Source organism: Pleurodeles waltl, chromosome 9 (genome assembly GCF_031143425.1).
Source record: "Pleurodeles waltl isolate 20211129_DDA chromosome 9, aPleWal1.hap1.20221129, whole genome shotgun sequence".
Taxonomy (NCBI): domain Eukaryota; kingdom Metazoa; phylum Chordata; class Amphibia; order Caudata; family Salamandridae; genus Pleurodeles; species Pleurodeles waltl.
Window position 1 is genome coordinate 741011811 of NC_090448.1, and position 14521 is coordinate 741026331.

Below are 14521 nucleotides of genomic sequence, written 5' to 3' on the forward strand. Positions count from 1 at the left end.
TTTTCAAGATTGTACGAAAATGCAAACTACTAACATTTTTTGACCAGAAAGATCTTTCCAATTCCTATTACAGGGATGACACAGAGATATGTAATTTCTCCATTGGGGACATAAGGGACTTACAAACCCTGCTCTCCCTGGAGGACAATGTTAACAGCAGCCACGCACCCACCTGTACTGACATTTTAACAGACTTAGGCATTTCCGGTACTGCCACATGCATTAGTGGTCTGAAACCTCGATCTAGATTTACACCTGTTTTCTCTTCAGACAACTCAATTGATGTATTCCACAGATTGGTAACAAGAGATCTGTATAAATTGGAAAATCAGTACATACTTAGGTGAAAAACCTGGCCTCACAACTTAAGTCTATCAGAACGTAAAACCTTACTTTCCTTTGAGAACATGGATGATATAATAATAAAAGAGGCAGACAAGGGTGGCAATATTGTCATAATGAATCGAATTGACTACATTGAGGAAATAGACAGACAACTCAAAGATCAGACGGCCTATTGCAAGGTCCCAAACAACCCCATAGATAAAGTCATCAGTGACATAGAGATCAAACTACATTTTTTGAGACATAGGGGTCTCCTAACGGATCTAGAATTCAAGTATCTTTACAACCCCACGCCTGTATTTCTATGCATTTACATTCTCCCCAAAATTCACAAGCCAGCACCTTTTCCACCGGGTAGACCCATTATCTCCGGCATCAACTCACCCACGGAAAAACTCTCCAAATTTATTGATCTGTTTCTACAACCGTTTGTGTGTAACCTACCCTCTTACATCAAAGACACGACACATCTTCTCAGTCTCATTGCAGATTTCGAATGGACGGCAGGTCATTTCTTAGTGACCTTAGATGTCTCTTCATTATATACCTGTATACCCAAAGCAGAGGGCATGGCTGCCATCAGACATTTTTTGGACAAAATACAAGCGACTCTATATGAACATTCCAACATGCTGATGGATTTGATCAACTTAGTTATGGACAACAATGTTTTCCTACACAAAGGGACCTGGTATAGACAAAAACAGGGGGTGGCCATGGGAGCAAAGTTTTCACCCTCCTTTGCCAACCTGTATATGGGACACTACGAATACTATCATCTGTGGAACAAAGGCCCTCCAGAACTCACACAGTGTATTTTATACTGGGGTCGTTATATTGACGACGTTCTTCTTTTCTGGTCAGGTGATCACATTTCCTTGGAACGGTTCATCCAATATTTAAATACCAACCATTATAACTTACACTTCACCAGTTGCTCTAGCACAGTGAGTGTTGATTTCTTAGATCTGACAATATACATTAAAGATAATCAAATTTTAGCTAAACTTTTTAGAAAGACCACAGCCTCCAACTCAGTTTTGCATGCCAGTAGTGCACATCCCTACTCCCAAATCAAAGCTATCCCCTTTGGAGAAGCAGTGAGAATCAGACGTAATTGCCTGGATGATTCTGAATTTCTCAAACAGTTAAATTTACTGGAACGTCGTTTTCTAAATAGAGGTTATTACAAAAAATTGTTGAATAACACTTGTGACAGAATTTTAAAAACAGATAGACTATCCCTTTTCTCCCAAAAAACGCACAAACAGGTCGACAGGAGGAAAACTCCAGCCTTCGTAACAACATACACCTGTGCCAGCACAGAGGTCTTTAAGATTTTCAGAAATAATTGGCAGATCTTACTCTCCGATGAGACCCTCAAGAAAAATCTCAAGGACAAACCGGTAATAATCCATCGCAGGGGCCGTACGCTAAGAGACAAACTATGTCATAGTTTCTTACCAAAGGCAATTAACGAAAGCTGGTTACCTTCCCCGCCACCGGGATTTTATCAATGCGGCCAGTGCAACGTGTGTGAATACACTCTAGATAAGACAAAAAAATTCTGTTATAATACCAAAATGATACACACGATAAAGCAATTTATGAATTGTAATACCAAATTCGTTGTCTATTGTATTTTATGCATATGTAAGAAAATATATGTAGGCAGTACTATTAGACCACTCAAAGAAAGACTGCAAGAGCACATACGGGCGATCAAAAACAACAACAAGGATTACCCATTTGCAGTCCATTACAACCTAGAACATCCATCTCAAGAAAGGTTAAACATACAAACACATGGCATCGCCACCCTTGGTAGAGTCAATAGGGGTGGTAATAAAACTCTCCTACTGAGACAAGTAGAGAGCAGGTGGATAATCAGACTCCGCACAGTGGAAGAAGGGTTAAACTCAGATAAGGATTTACATGTTTTTCTGTAACTTGCTTATAATAGATTGCTGTGGTTTTTTGCATTTCACCTTTGTACTCCACCTGTGTATTGCACTGTGTTACCGATATACTATGTCATCAGTCATGCGACAAGTTCATTATTCATTCCCTTTGTTGATATTTTTGTAAATTATTTTCCAATGCTCTCTGCAAGTTTCTACACATTTGTACAGACCGCATATTATTGATGATATTGTCAAAAACGGTATTTGTGCCCTTTTTATTTGTCCAACGATTTTTTCCAGTATATTTGTAATGTTGTAATATGTAAATGTATCATTGTAACGACAAACCACACACAATCAGCACTCATATAACCACCGGTACATTTATACTCAAGTACACACATCAGGTCTTAATTGACATCCATCTAGGTTTTCAATTTCCCAATTCATCCGTTTTCACATCACGTATAATTTCTCTTTCTCCTTTCACTATTATTGACATTGTGTGTCCTTGCACCATTTTAAGATGGCGGACCCCATCATCGTTCTTTTAGTCCGCTTTTCATTTCCATTGTCCGTTCCGTCTTAAAAAACGCATTGCCGACGTCCGCCTTAGTTACAACACGGCACCCGGTCCAAACAACTCATAGTTCGGCTACAGGTAAGGGCGCTCTGTTACTATTTTCTCAGAGAGCATTGCTAAGCACTGTGCCGCACTCTTGTACCAATTAATTGCCGTACATCTTTGCTGAGCCAACGCGTGCTATAATAAGAGACTTAGTTTAACAGGCTATCTTCTCTCACCCTTCGCAACCAGTAAGTTTCTACAAGTTTCCTACTCGCTTTCAGCATTCCATACCTCCATAATTTGACCGTATACTTACAAGTTACGGCGACTACATGCCCTCCTACTAGATCCCAAGTTATAATGGGACTGCCGATTTCTTCGTTTTTTTGTTCTTTTGTGTCATCGTCAATAATTCCTTTGTGGCTCTTCTATACATCAAGGATTCTTCTAATTGTAGTGTCGTTTTTAAGCAACTAACTCTATTTCCAAGAAATTTCCAAATTTCCATTTTCCAGACTTAGGACCGATAACCTTTGCTTTTAGAAGAATTTTTTTCTCCAATCGGATATATAAGCATATATTTTGTCCTTTTTCATTTTCCTTTCTTGACCGCTTTCAACTTACGATCCGTGCTTCCCTTATCATATTACAGACTTACCATGGTCTTGTGACTCCTTCTATCATTCTGCCATACTGATTGAACTTACAAACTTGTCGGAACATGGAACTTCCACCATTCATTCAACCTTTCCAATTTAAATGAGGTATGTCCTATTTGTATATATTATTTTTTCTTGCCTGGACACACACTGTCATACCTTTATAGCTATACGTGGTGATGTGCTCTTACTCTTAGACCACCCAACACTTTGCTGTTGCAGTTACTTTGCTCACTCTTTCCACGACTTTTCACTGCGGTGCTATATCAGTATCCACTTTCTCACTGAATTTTTTTTTATATATAGAATCACTATACTATCAAGGTGACATAATATTCTTGTTCTACATTTTAATCGGATCACATCTATAACACGGGGTCTTCTCTTTCTCCTTCCTTTTCGTTATTAGGCTTATACACCTTATATTCATTCGCATTTCACACTAAAATACATCTCATCAGTACCAACTAGCTTTATGATTGTTATATTCCATCTTTCACAGCCTTGAAAAAGTCAAGGATGACGAAACACGTGTCGGCTGTTTTCTTACCACTATGGAATTAATCTACAAGCAACCTTATGAGTGTATTCTATTGAATCAGGATATTTGTCTTTCCTGAAATACTACAAAATATTAAATGTTTCACACTATGATCCTGTGATGTGCCGTGGTTCTCTCATTATCTATAAAAGCCTGTTGAACATCAACGTATCGTTAGGTGTTGTAGGCCATAAAATATCTCCACATCTTAGACTTTAAGGTTCTGTTAAAACGCTCGATAATGGCTGCTTTTACCTCTGTGTGTGTTACAAAATGATGAATAGCGTGCTGTTTTGATAATTTCTGAAACGATTTGTTTAAAAATTATTTTCCTGCGTCTTTTTGGAGTTTTTGAGGGGTTCGACGTTTCCTGAGGATTACTTTAAAGGCCTTGGTGCCGCCAGTCCTACTTTTTTGGCTTAGCGCTTCTACAAAGGCATATTTGAACAATACATCTATGACTATTAATATATATCTCGAGCACCGTTATTATGCTTTGCTAAATCTTGATCCGCCTGCCATTGATAATCTATTTGCGCATTAACAATGGTAGGCCTCCTCCTAAAATGCTTCCTGGCTGGTTTGTGGAATGAATACACCTCTTTCCCAAATAACCATGTCTTTACCAGAGCTCTGTATACTGGCTCATTTTCGACCACAGCCCTTCCAAACAACGCTTCGGGGCTTACAAAGCTGCTGATGCCACTTGTGTCGTAAATAAAAGCTTCCTTAACTCATCCACCGACATGTTATCAACAGCTACCACCCATGAAATGAAAGACGCTTGTTTTGTGTAGGTCATTTTATTTAAAATAAAGAATGTTAGCAAAACATAAATAAGGCATACTTTACAGTTTCATAATACACGTCTTATCATCGTTGCTGGACTGTTTGCTATCTTTTCCCTATGTATACATAGTATGATACATGCTACATACATTACTAGGGGCATGGCCGCTAATCGCCCTCAGCGTCACAAGTTTTGATATTTTTACAGATATCCACTCAATGGCTCTAGATACGACTTCCCACTCACCCCTCCTTTAATTTTGTACACTCAGGATATGCATTCAAATGTTTGTACAGTTCTAGCTGGACAATACAAAACCTTTGTTTCTGAAATAATCTTCAGTCAGAAGTCCCAATGCGCTGCGTAACCCTGTCATCGGTGACAGTCTTAACTCCCATGTATGGCCTTTGTAAGCGCTCCAGTATTCTCTCGTTGTAGGTAGCCATGCGTTCATACACCACTTGGCGATTCACTCAGGACTGCCACACAGCATCACTGCGGACGGCTCAGAAAGCTTCAAATAACACAGTTATAGGGTGTATTTCAGCTATTCTTTCTTTAAGAAGCACATATACCAATCTGGCAATACATAGGTATCCTGGGTGTAACGCATAGGCCTCTTGCACCGTGTCATTCTGATGCTCGTTCTAAACGTAAGTAAATATGTAACGTTAAAACAACACAGTAATGAACCCGCAACCCTCGGACTCAGCATTTTTTTAAAACAGTCTTTGTGGGGTTAAGAGACGATTCTTCTATTTTTATAATAAATATTGCACATATGTCTTTCTATGACCCTATCATCCTTCTATCAAAATATTTACACATCCCTTGCATACACCGAAGTATTGACCATGGCTCGCTCAAGTGTTGGATCTCTTTGAGCGCTATTGACAAGACCTTAATCATAACAGTGTGGACATATTTCTTTTCCTCAGACAGCCCATACACCACCCTTAAAAGCTTATATACCTTGTATGGGTCTAGCCTGCTACATGGATGGCGGATTGTTCTTGGTGTGTAGGACTCATATAGACACTTGTGTGCCTCCTATTGCGGACGATTAATTTTATGCCTGTAACAAAGGTTACAAAAGTCACATTTAACAGAGGTGTTCACAACAGTCGCAGCAAAACCTTTAATAGGCCACATGGCATCATAGGCGACACCCAGAGCTTCCTTTTCAAAATCTGTTATAGGTAAAAACACATTTCTTATGCAGCTCTTTGTTTAGGCTTGTAAAACTTTCAGACTGTTTTAAACAGGATAAGTGGTAAAAATTTATGCTGTTAACCTTTGACCACAGCTCTTTTTGCTGATGCTTTCTAAGGTTCAAATAAAAAGAAAGAAAGACAAACTATTAATTGAAAGTAAAATATTGTCATATGTATGTTGAGTATATAGAATTTTTTTTTACTAACCTGGTCATTTCCGTGACACTCGGCAGCGGCTCTGAAATCTTGAGAGTCGCATAGGTCCATTGGTGCATAAGTGGCGTCAGACTTTACACTTGCCTACTGTACGATGACAGCCTCTGGAGCAGTTTCCTCCTGAAACCCCATATCTTCATAGACTGGTGACTTAGATTCTTCAACATTTTCTGTGTCGATGAAGTTGTTTCCAACATTTAATACGCCGCTGGAGGCATCACTACCGTTACTGTCAGCCTTAATGGGGGAAACCAGCTGAGGTAAATCCTAGGGGTTGAGCTTTTCAAACCGATGACAAAGGTCCTCTTGAAAACTGTAATGTCAGAACCCCTGCTGCACGTTCTCATCCAATACCGACGGTGTTAGGGTACGATAATACCTATCAATAGTATTTAGTCCCCCAGAGGAGGCTGCCATTTTGAGAGGGGGTTGTATCTCTTCATAATGAAAGAGCAATTTCTCTGGGAGCTGGGGATCCTGGTTTGGCATAGACCACTTAGGAGGCTCCTTATATGCATTCTATGGTTCACAAAAGGGAGTACTTCTCTACAGCACATCACGGACACCTGCTCTCCATGTTGGCTCTAATTCGCTGAGGGTTGACACAAAACCCTGACCAGGTGGTAGGACCCTGGCACGTGACTGACACGTGATAACATGTCACAACCAACGTGACCCACCTACACCTACGTCAGTTCTGGGGCAGGCTCTCGTGGTGACCGGAAGTCCCAGTAATGGAAGTGAAGTCATTTTCAAGGGCAGGACAACTGTCACTTTTTAGTTTGATGAGGAAAGGTATCCCCATATTTATATATATATATATACACATACATATATATATATATATATATATATATATATATATATATATATATATATATATATGAGAAAGGCACCGAGAGCGCCGAAACCCATTGACGTTTCCTAAGCACAAATAAAATTTGTCAGGAAACAAGCTCACGGTGTGCTGGGACATTGTTTTATGAAGAGGAGAATTGCTGTGTGGAATATTACTGAACTGGGAGGCGTGGTGTTTCAAGCGGCACCATCGGCGGTCTGGAGCCCGCAGGCAGGCGCCACAAGTGGTTTGAATATATATATATATGCATATATATATATATATATATATATATCCAACCCAAATGGTCTAAAATAGCGAGGCACTCAACTGCTGGTGCACGTGGAGGGTTGTAGACCATAACCCTTATTAATCATCACACAAAAAAAGGCACTGCACTCCTGGGGGCTCCATGACAGCTTCATTTATTCAGACAGATTTTCAGACCCCACGACGCGTTTCAACAACCATGTCTTTCTCAAGTGGTATAGTCTGTTCCTTCCTGCCATCACACTTTTTATATTGCATTCTGGGATTAATAGTCACATGTCTCTCACCTGTAAGATATTCAACCGTGATTGCTGTTAACACCATTCCTTAATTCAATAATTTGATTATAGTCATTGATAGTTCAATCCAATATTATTCGTACGTCATATTAAAAGGAATACGTGCATCATTACATTCAGCATATTTTTTCAAACAGGTTTTTCCGTAATTTCCTTTTTACCAGTTCTTTCTCTCTGTGGCATACTGTCTTATATTTGAAATCCTTGTCACAGCACCCAGACCCCAAGCAACTGAGGCGTTCCTCAGCGGCAGGGCCGCACCGGCATCCATATCAATTTAAAGACACCCTCATCGTTGTTCCTCGATGAGACTGTCGCTCAGATTTGCGTTAAGCATTGTTGAAAGTTCCTTATGATAAATACGTCTTCCAGTGCTTCGTGCACACACCGGAGATCAGTATCTCCTCGCCCACTCAAGTCTGTTCCAAATTGTACGCGGATGCCGGGTGCCATCGCCGTTAATGTAAATCCAACCCAAATGGTCTAAAATAGCGAGGCACTCAACTGCTGGTGCACATGGAGGGTTGTAGACCATAACCCTTATTAATCATCACACAAAAAAGGTACTGCACTCCTGGGGGCTCCATGACAGCTTCATTTATTCAGACAGATTTTCAGACCCCCTGACGCGTTTCGACAACCATGTCTTTCTCAAGTGGTATCGTCTGTTCCTTCCTGCCATCACACTTTTTATATTGCATTCTGGGATTAATAGTCACATGTCTCTCACCTGTAAGATATTCAACAGTGATTGCTGTTAACACCATTCCTTAATTCAATAATTTGATTATAGTTATTGATAGTTCAATCCAATATTATTTGTACATCATATTAAAAGGAATACGTGCATCAATTACATTCAGCATATTTTTTCAAACAGCTTTTTCCGTAATTTCCTTTTTACCAGTTCTTTCTCTCTGTGGCAAACTGCCTTATATTTGAAATCCTTGTCACAGCACCCAGACCCCAAGCAACTGAGGTGTTCCTCAGCGGCAGGGCCGCATCGGAATCCATATCAATTTAAAGACACCCTCATCGTTGTTCCTCGATGAGACTGTCGCTCAGAGTTGCGTTAAGCGTTGTTGAAAGTTCCTTATGATAAATACGTCTTCCAGTGCTTTGTGCACATGCCGGAGATCAGTATCTCCCCGCCAACTCAAAGTCTGTTCCAAATTATACGCAGATGCCGGGTGCCATCGCCGTTAATGTAAATCCAACCCAAATGGTCTAAAATAGCGAGGCACTCAACTGCTGGTGCACATGGAGGGTTGTAGAACATAACCCTTATTAATCATCACACAAAAAAGGCACTGCACTCCTGGGGGCTCCATGACAGCTTCATTTATTCAGACAGATTTTCAGACCTCCTGACGCGTTTCGACAACCATGTCTTTCTCAAGTGGTATTGTCTGTTCCTTCCTGCCATCACACTTTTTATATTGCATTCTGGGATTAATAGTCACATGTCTCTCACCTGTAAGATATTCAACAGTGATTGCTGTTAACACCATTCCTTAATTCAATAATTTGATTATAGTTATTGATAGTTCAATCCAATATTATTCGTACATCATATTAACCCCTTCGCTGCCAGGCCTTTTCCCCCTCCTGTGCTGAGCCTTTTTTTGGCTATTTGGGGCAGTTTGCGCTTAGGCCCTCATAACTTTTTGTTCACATAAGCTACCCACGCCAAACTTGCGTCCTTTTTTTCCAACATTCTAGGTATTCTAGAGGTACCCAGACGTAGTGGGTTCCCCTGAAGGAGGCCAAGAAATTAGCCAAAATACAGTGAAAATTTCGTTTTTTCAAAAAAATGGGAAAAAGTGGCTGCAGAAGAAGGCTTGTGTTTTTTTCCCTGAAAATGGCATCAACAAAGGGTTTGAGCTGCGAAAATAACCAGCTTCCCAGCTTTCAGGAACAGGCAGACTTGAATCAGAAAACCCAATTTTTCAACACAAATTTGGCATTTTACTGGGACATACCCCATTTTTACAATTTTTTGTGCTTTCAGCCTCCTTCCAGTCAGTGACAAAAATGGGCGTGAAACCAATGCTGGATCCCAGAAACCTAACCGTTTATGAAAAGTAGGCAAAATTCTGAATTCAGCAAGGGGTCATTTGTGTAGATCCTACAAGGGTTTCCTACAAAAAATAACAACTGAAAAAGAAAAATATTGAAATTGAGGTGAAAAAAACATAAATTTTTCTCTACGTTTTACTCTGTAACTTTTTCCTGCAATGTCAGATTTTCGAAAGCAATATACTGATACGTCTGCTGGACTCCTCTGGTTGCGGGGATATATAGGGCTTGTAGGTTCATCAAGAACCCTAGGTACCCAGAGCCAATAAATGAGCTGCACCCTGCAGTGCGTTTTCATTCTATACCGGGTATACAGCAATTCATTTGCTGAAATATAAAGAGTGAAAAATAGCTATCAAGAAAACCTTTGTATTTCCAAAAAGGGCACAAGATAAGGCGTTGAGGAGCAGTGGTTATTTGCACATCTCTGAATTCCGGGGTGCCCATACTAGCATGTGAATTACAGGGCATTTCTCAAATAGATGTCTTTTTTACATACTTTCTTATATTTGGAAGGAAAAAATGTATGGAAAGACAAGGGGCAATAACACTTGTTTGGCTAATCTATGTTCCCCCAAGTCTCCCGATAAAAATTATACCTCACTTGTGTGGGTAGGCCTAGCGCCCGCAACAGGAAACGCCCCAAAACGCAACATGGACACATCACATTTTTTTAAAGAAAACAGAGGTGTTTTTTGCAAAGTGCCTACCTGTAGATTTTGGCCTGTAGCTCAGCCGGCACCTAGGGTAACCTACCAAACCTGTGCATTTTTGAAAACTAGAGACCTAGGGGAATCCAAGATGGGGTGACTTGTGGGGCTCTGACCAGGTTCTGTTACCCAGAATCCTTTGCAAACCTCAAAATTTGGCTAAAAAAACACATTTTCCTCACATTTCGGTGACAGAAAGTTCTGGAATCAGAGAGGAGCCACAAATTTCCTTCTCCCCAGCGTTCCACCAAGTCTCCCAATAAAAATGATACCTCACTTGTGTGGGTAGGCCTAGCGCCCGCGACAGGAAGTGCCCCAAAACGCAACGTGGACACATCAAATTTTTTTAAAGAAAACAGAGGTGTTTTTTGCAAAGTGCCTACCTGTAGATTTTGGCCTCTAGCTCAGCCGGCACCTAGGGAACCCTAGCAAACCTGTGCATTTTTTAAAACTAGACACCTAGGGAAATCCAAGATGGGGTGACTTGTGGGGCTCTGACCAGGTTCTGTTACCCAGAATCCTTTGCAAACGTCAAAATTTGGCTAAAAAAACACGTTTTCCTCACATTTCGGTGACAGAAAGTTCTGGAATCTGAGAGGAGCCACAAATGTCCTTCCACCCAGCGTTCCCCCAAGTCTCCCGATAAAAATGATACCTCACTTGTGTGGGTAGGCCTAGCGCCCGTGACAGGAAACGCCCCAAAACCCAACGTGGACACATCACATTTTATTTTTTAAAACAGAGGTGTTTTTTGCAAAGTGCCTACCTGTAGATTTTGGCCTCTAGCTCAGCCGGCACCTAGGGAAACCTACCAAACCTGTGCATTTTTTAAAACTAGAGACTTAGTGGAATCCAAGATGGGGTGACTTGTGGGGCTCTGACCAGGTTCTGTTACCCAGAATCCTTTGCAAACCTCAAAATTTGGCTAAAAAAAACACGTTTTCCTCACATTTCGGTGACAGAAAGTTCTGGAATCTGAGAGGAGCCACAAATTTCCTTCCACCCAGCGTTCCCCCAAGTCTCCCGATAAAAATGATACCTCACTTGTGTGGGTAGGCCTAGCGCCCGCGACAGGAAATGGCTCAAAACACAAAGTGGACACATCACATTTTTTCATAGAAAACAGTGCCTACCTGTGGATTTTGGCCTCTAACTCAGCCGGCACCTGAGGAAACCTAGCAAACCAGCGCATTTTTTAAAACTAGACACCCAGGGGAATCCAAGATGGGGTGACTTGTGGGGCTCTGACCAGGTTCTGTTACCCAGAATCCTTTGCAAACATCAACATTTGGCTAAAAAAAACACGTTTTCCTCACATTTCGGTGACAGAAAGTTCTGAAATCTGAGAGGAGCCACAAATTTCCTTCCACCCAGCGTTCCCCCAAGTCTCCCGATAAAAATGATACCTCACTTGTGTGGGTAGGCCTAGCGCCCGCGACAGGAGATGGCCCAAAACACAAAGTGGACACATCACATTATTTCATAGAAAACAGTGCCTACCTGTGGATTTTGGCCTCTAGCTCAGCCGGCACCTAGGGGAAACCTAGCAAACCAGCGCATTTTTGAAAACTAGACACCCAGGGGAACCCAAGATGGGGTGACCTGTGGGGCTCTGACCAGGTTCTGTTACCCAGAATCCTTTGCAAACCTCAAAATTTGGCTAAAACAACACGTTTTCATCACATTTCGGTGACAGAAAGTTCTGGAATCTGAGAGGAGCCCCAATTTTCCTTCTACCCAGCGTTCCCCCAAGTCTCCCGATAAAAATGATACCTCACTTGTGTGGGTAGGCCTAGCGCCCGTGACAGGAAACGCCCCAAAACACAACGTGGACACATCACATTTTTTTAAAGAAAACAGAGGTGTTTTTTGCAAAGTGCCTACTTGTAGATTTTGGCCTCTAGCTCAGCCGGCACCTAGGGAAACCTACCAAACCTGTACATTTTTGAAAACTAGAGACCTAGGGGAATCCAAGATGGGGTGACTTGTGGGGCTCTGACCAGGTTCTGTTACCTAGAATCCTTTGCAAACCTCAAAATTTGGCTAAAAAAAACACGTTTTCCTCACATTTCGGTGACAGAAAGTTCTGAAATCTGAGAGGAGCCACAAATTTCCTTCCACCCAGCGTTCCCCGAAGTCTCCCGATAAAAATGATACCTCACTTGTGTGGGTAGGCCTAGCACCCGCGACAGGAAATGGCCCAAAACACAACATGGACACATCACATTTTTTCATAGAAAACAGTGCCTACCTGTGGATTTTGGCCTCTAGCTCAGCCAGCCCCAGGGGGGGCAGAAATTGTCTAAAATAAATTTGTCCCCCACCCCCGGGAGCGACCCTTGCCTACAGGGTCGCTCCCCCTGCGTGACATTGGCGCCAAAAAAAAAATCGCCGGTGCCTAGTGGTTTCTGCCCCCTTGGGGGCAGATTGACCTAAAATTGGCGGGGGCAGAAATGGTCTAAATACAATTTGCCCCCCTGGGGAGTGACCCTTGCCTAATGGGTCGCTCCCCATCTCTAAAAAACCAAACAAACAAAAAAAAAAAACACAAAAAAATATTTGCCCCGGCGCCTAGAGGTTTCTGCCCCCCGTGGGGGCAGATCGTCCTAATAACAATAGGCCGATCTGCCCCCGGGGGGGCAGAAATGGCCTAAAATTAATTTGCCCCCCACCTCCCCAACCTCCCCCGGGAGCGACCCTTGCCTACGGGGTCGCTCCCCCTGCGTGACTGGCGCCCAAAAAAAAATCCCCGATGCCTAGTGGTTTCTGCCCCCTTGGGGGCAGATTGAGCTAAAATCGGCCAATCTGCCCCCAAGGGGGGCAGAAATGGTCTAAATACAATTTGCCCCCCAGGGGAGCGACCCTTGTCCAAGGGGTCGCTCCCCATCTGTAAAACAAAAAAATCCCCGGTGCCTAGTGGTTTCTGCCCCCCTTGGGGGCAGATCGGCCTAATCAAAATTGGCTGATCTACCCCCAGGGGGGCAGAAATGGCCTAAAATAATTTCCCCCCCCAGGGAAGTGACCCTTGCCTCAGGGGTCGCTCCCCTTGCGTGAAATTCACGAAAACAAAAAAAATCCCTGGTGTATAGTGGCATTGGCCTCATCAAAATAGGCCAATCTGCCCCCAAGGGGGGCAGAAATGGCCTAAATATAATTTGCCCCCTAGGGGAGCGACCCTTGCCTAAGGGGTCGCTCCCCACCTAAAAAAGAACCAAAAGAAAAAAAAAAGATCCCTGGTGCCTAGAGGTTTCTGCCCCCCCTGGGGGCAGAAAAGGCCTTCCCCAAAAAATGCCCCCCCTGGGAGCGACCCTTACCCAAGGGGTCGCTCCCTTATGTCCCTTTAAAAAAAAAAATCCCTGGTGTCTAGTGGGGTTTCAAAAGCCGGATTGCAAGCAATCCGGCTTTTGAAACGCTGGGAGAGACTTCAAAGGGAAGGAAATACATTTCCTTCCCTTTGAACCCTCTCCAGGCCTCCCCCACGTGATTGAAAGAGAAATGCTGAGCATTTCTCTTTCAATCGCGCTGGAAGCAGAGCGCGATGGGGGAGACCCTGTGACATGACGTCACAGGGGTGGGGGTGGGGGTGGGGGGTCGAGGGTGGAAGGGGAAGGGCTTCCCCTTCCATCCCTGACTTAGAGGGGTGGGGGGGAACCCCACAGAGGGAGCGCTAGCGCTCCCTCTGGGCTCTGTGACCAGGACGTAATGGTTACGTCCTGAGCACAGCAGCACTGTGCCTCAGGACGTAACCATTACGTCCTGGGCACAGAACCGGTTAAAAGGAATACGTGCATCAATTACATTCAGCATATTTTTTCAAACAGGTTTTTCCGTCATTTCCTTTTTACCAGTTCTTTCTCTCTGTGGCAAACTGTCTTATATTTGAAATCCTGTCATGGAGCCCCCAGGAGTGCAGTGCCTTTTTTCTGTGATGATATATATATATATATATATATATAAAATATATATATATATATATTTTTTCACAAGGTTACAGGGATGTTATATACAGATTCTGAATTTACACGCATAAAAACCAGAGAAAGTCAGCAGTTATAGTTATTTCAAGGACTATAACTCGCAGCCTAGGG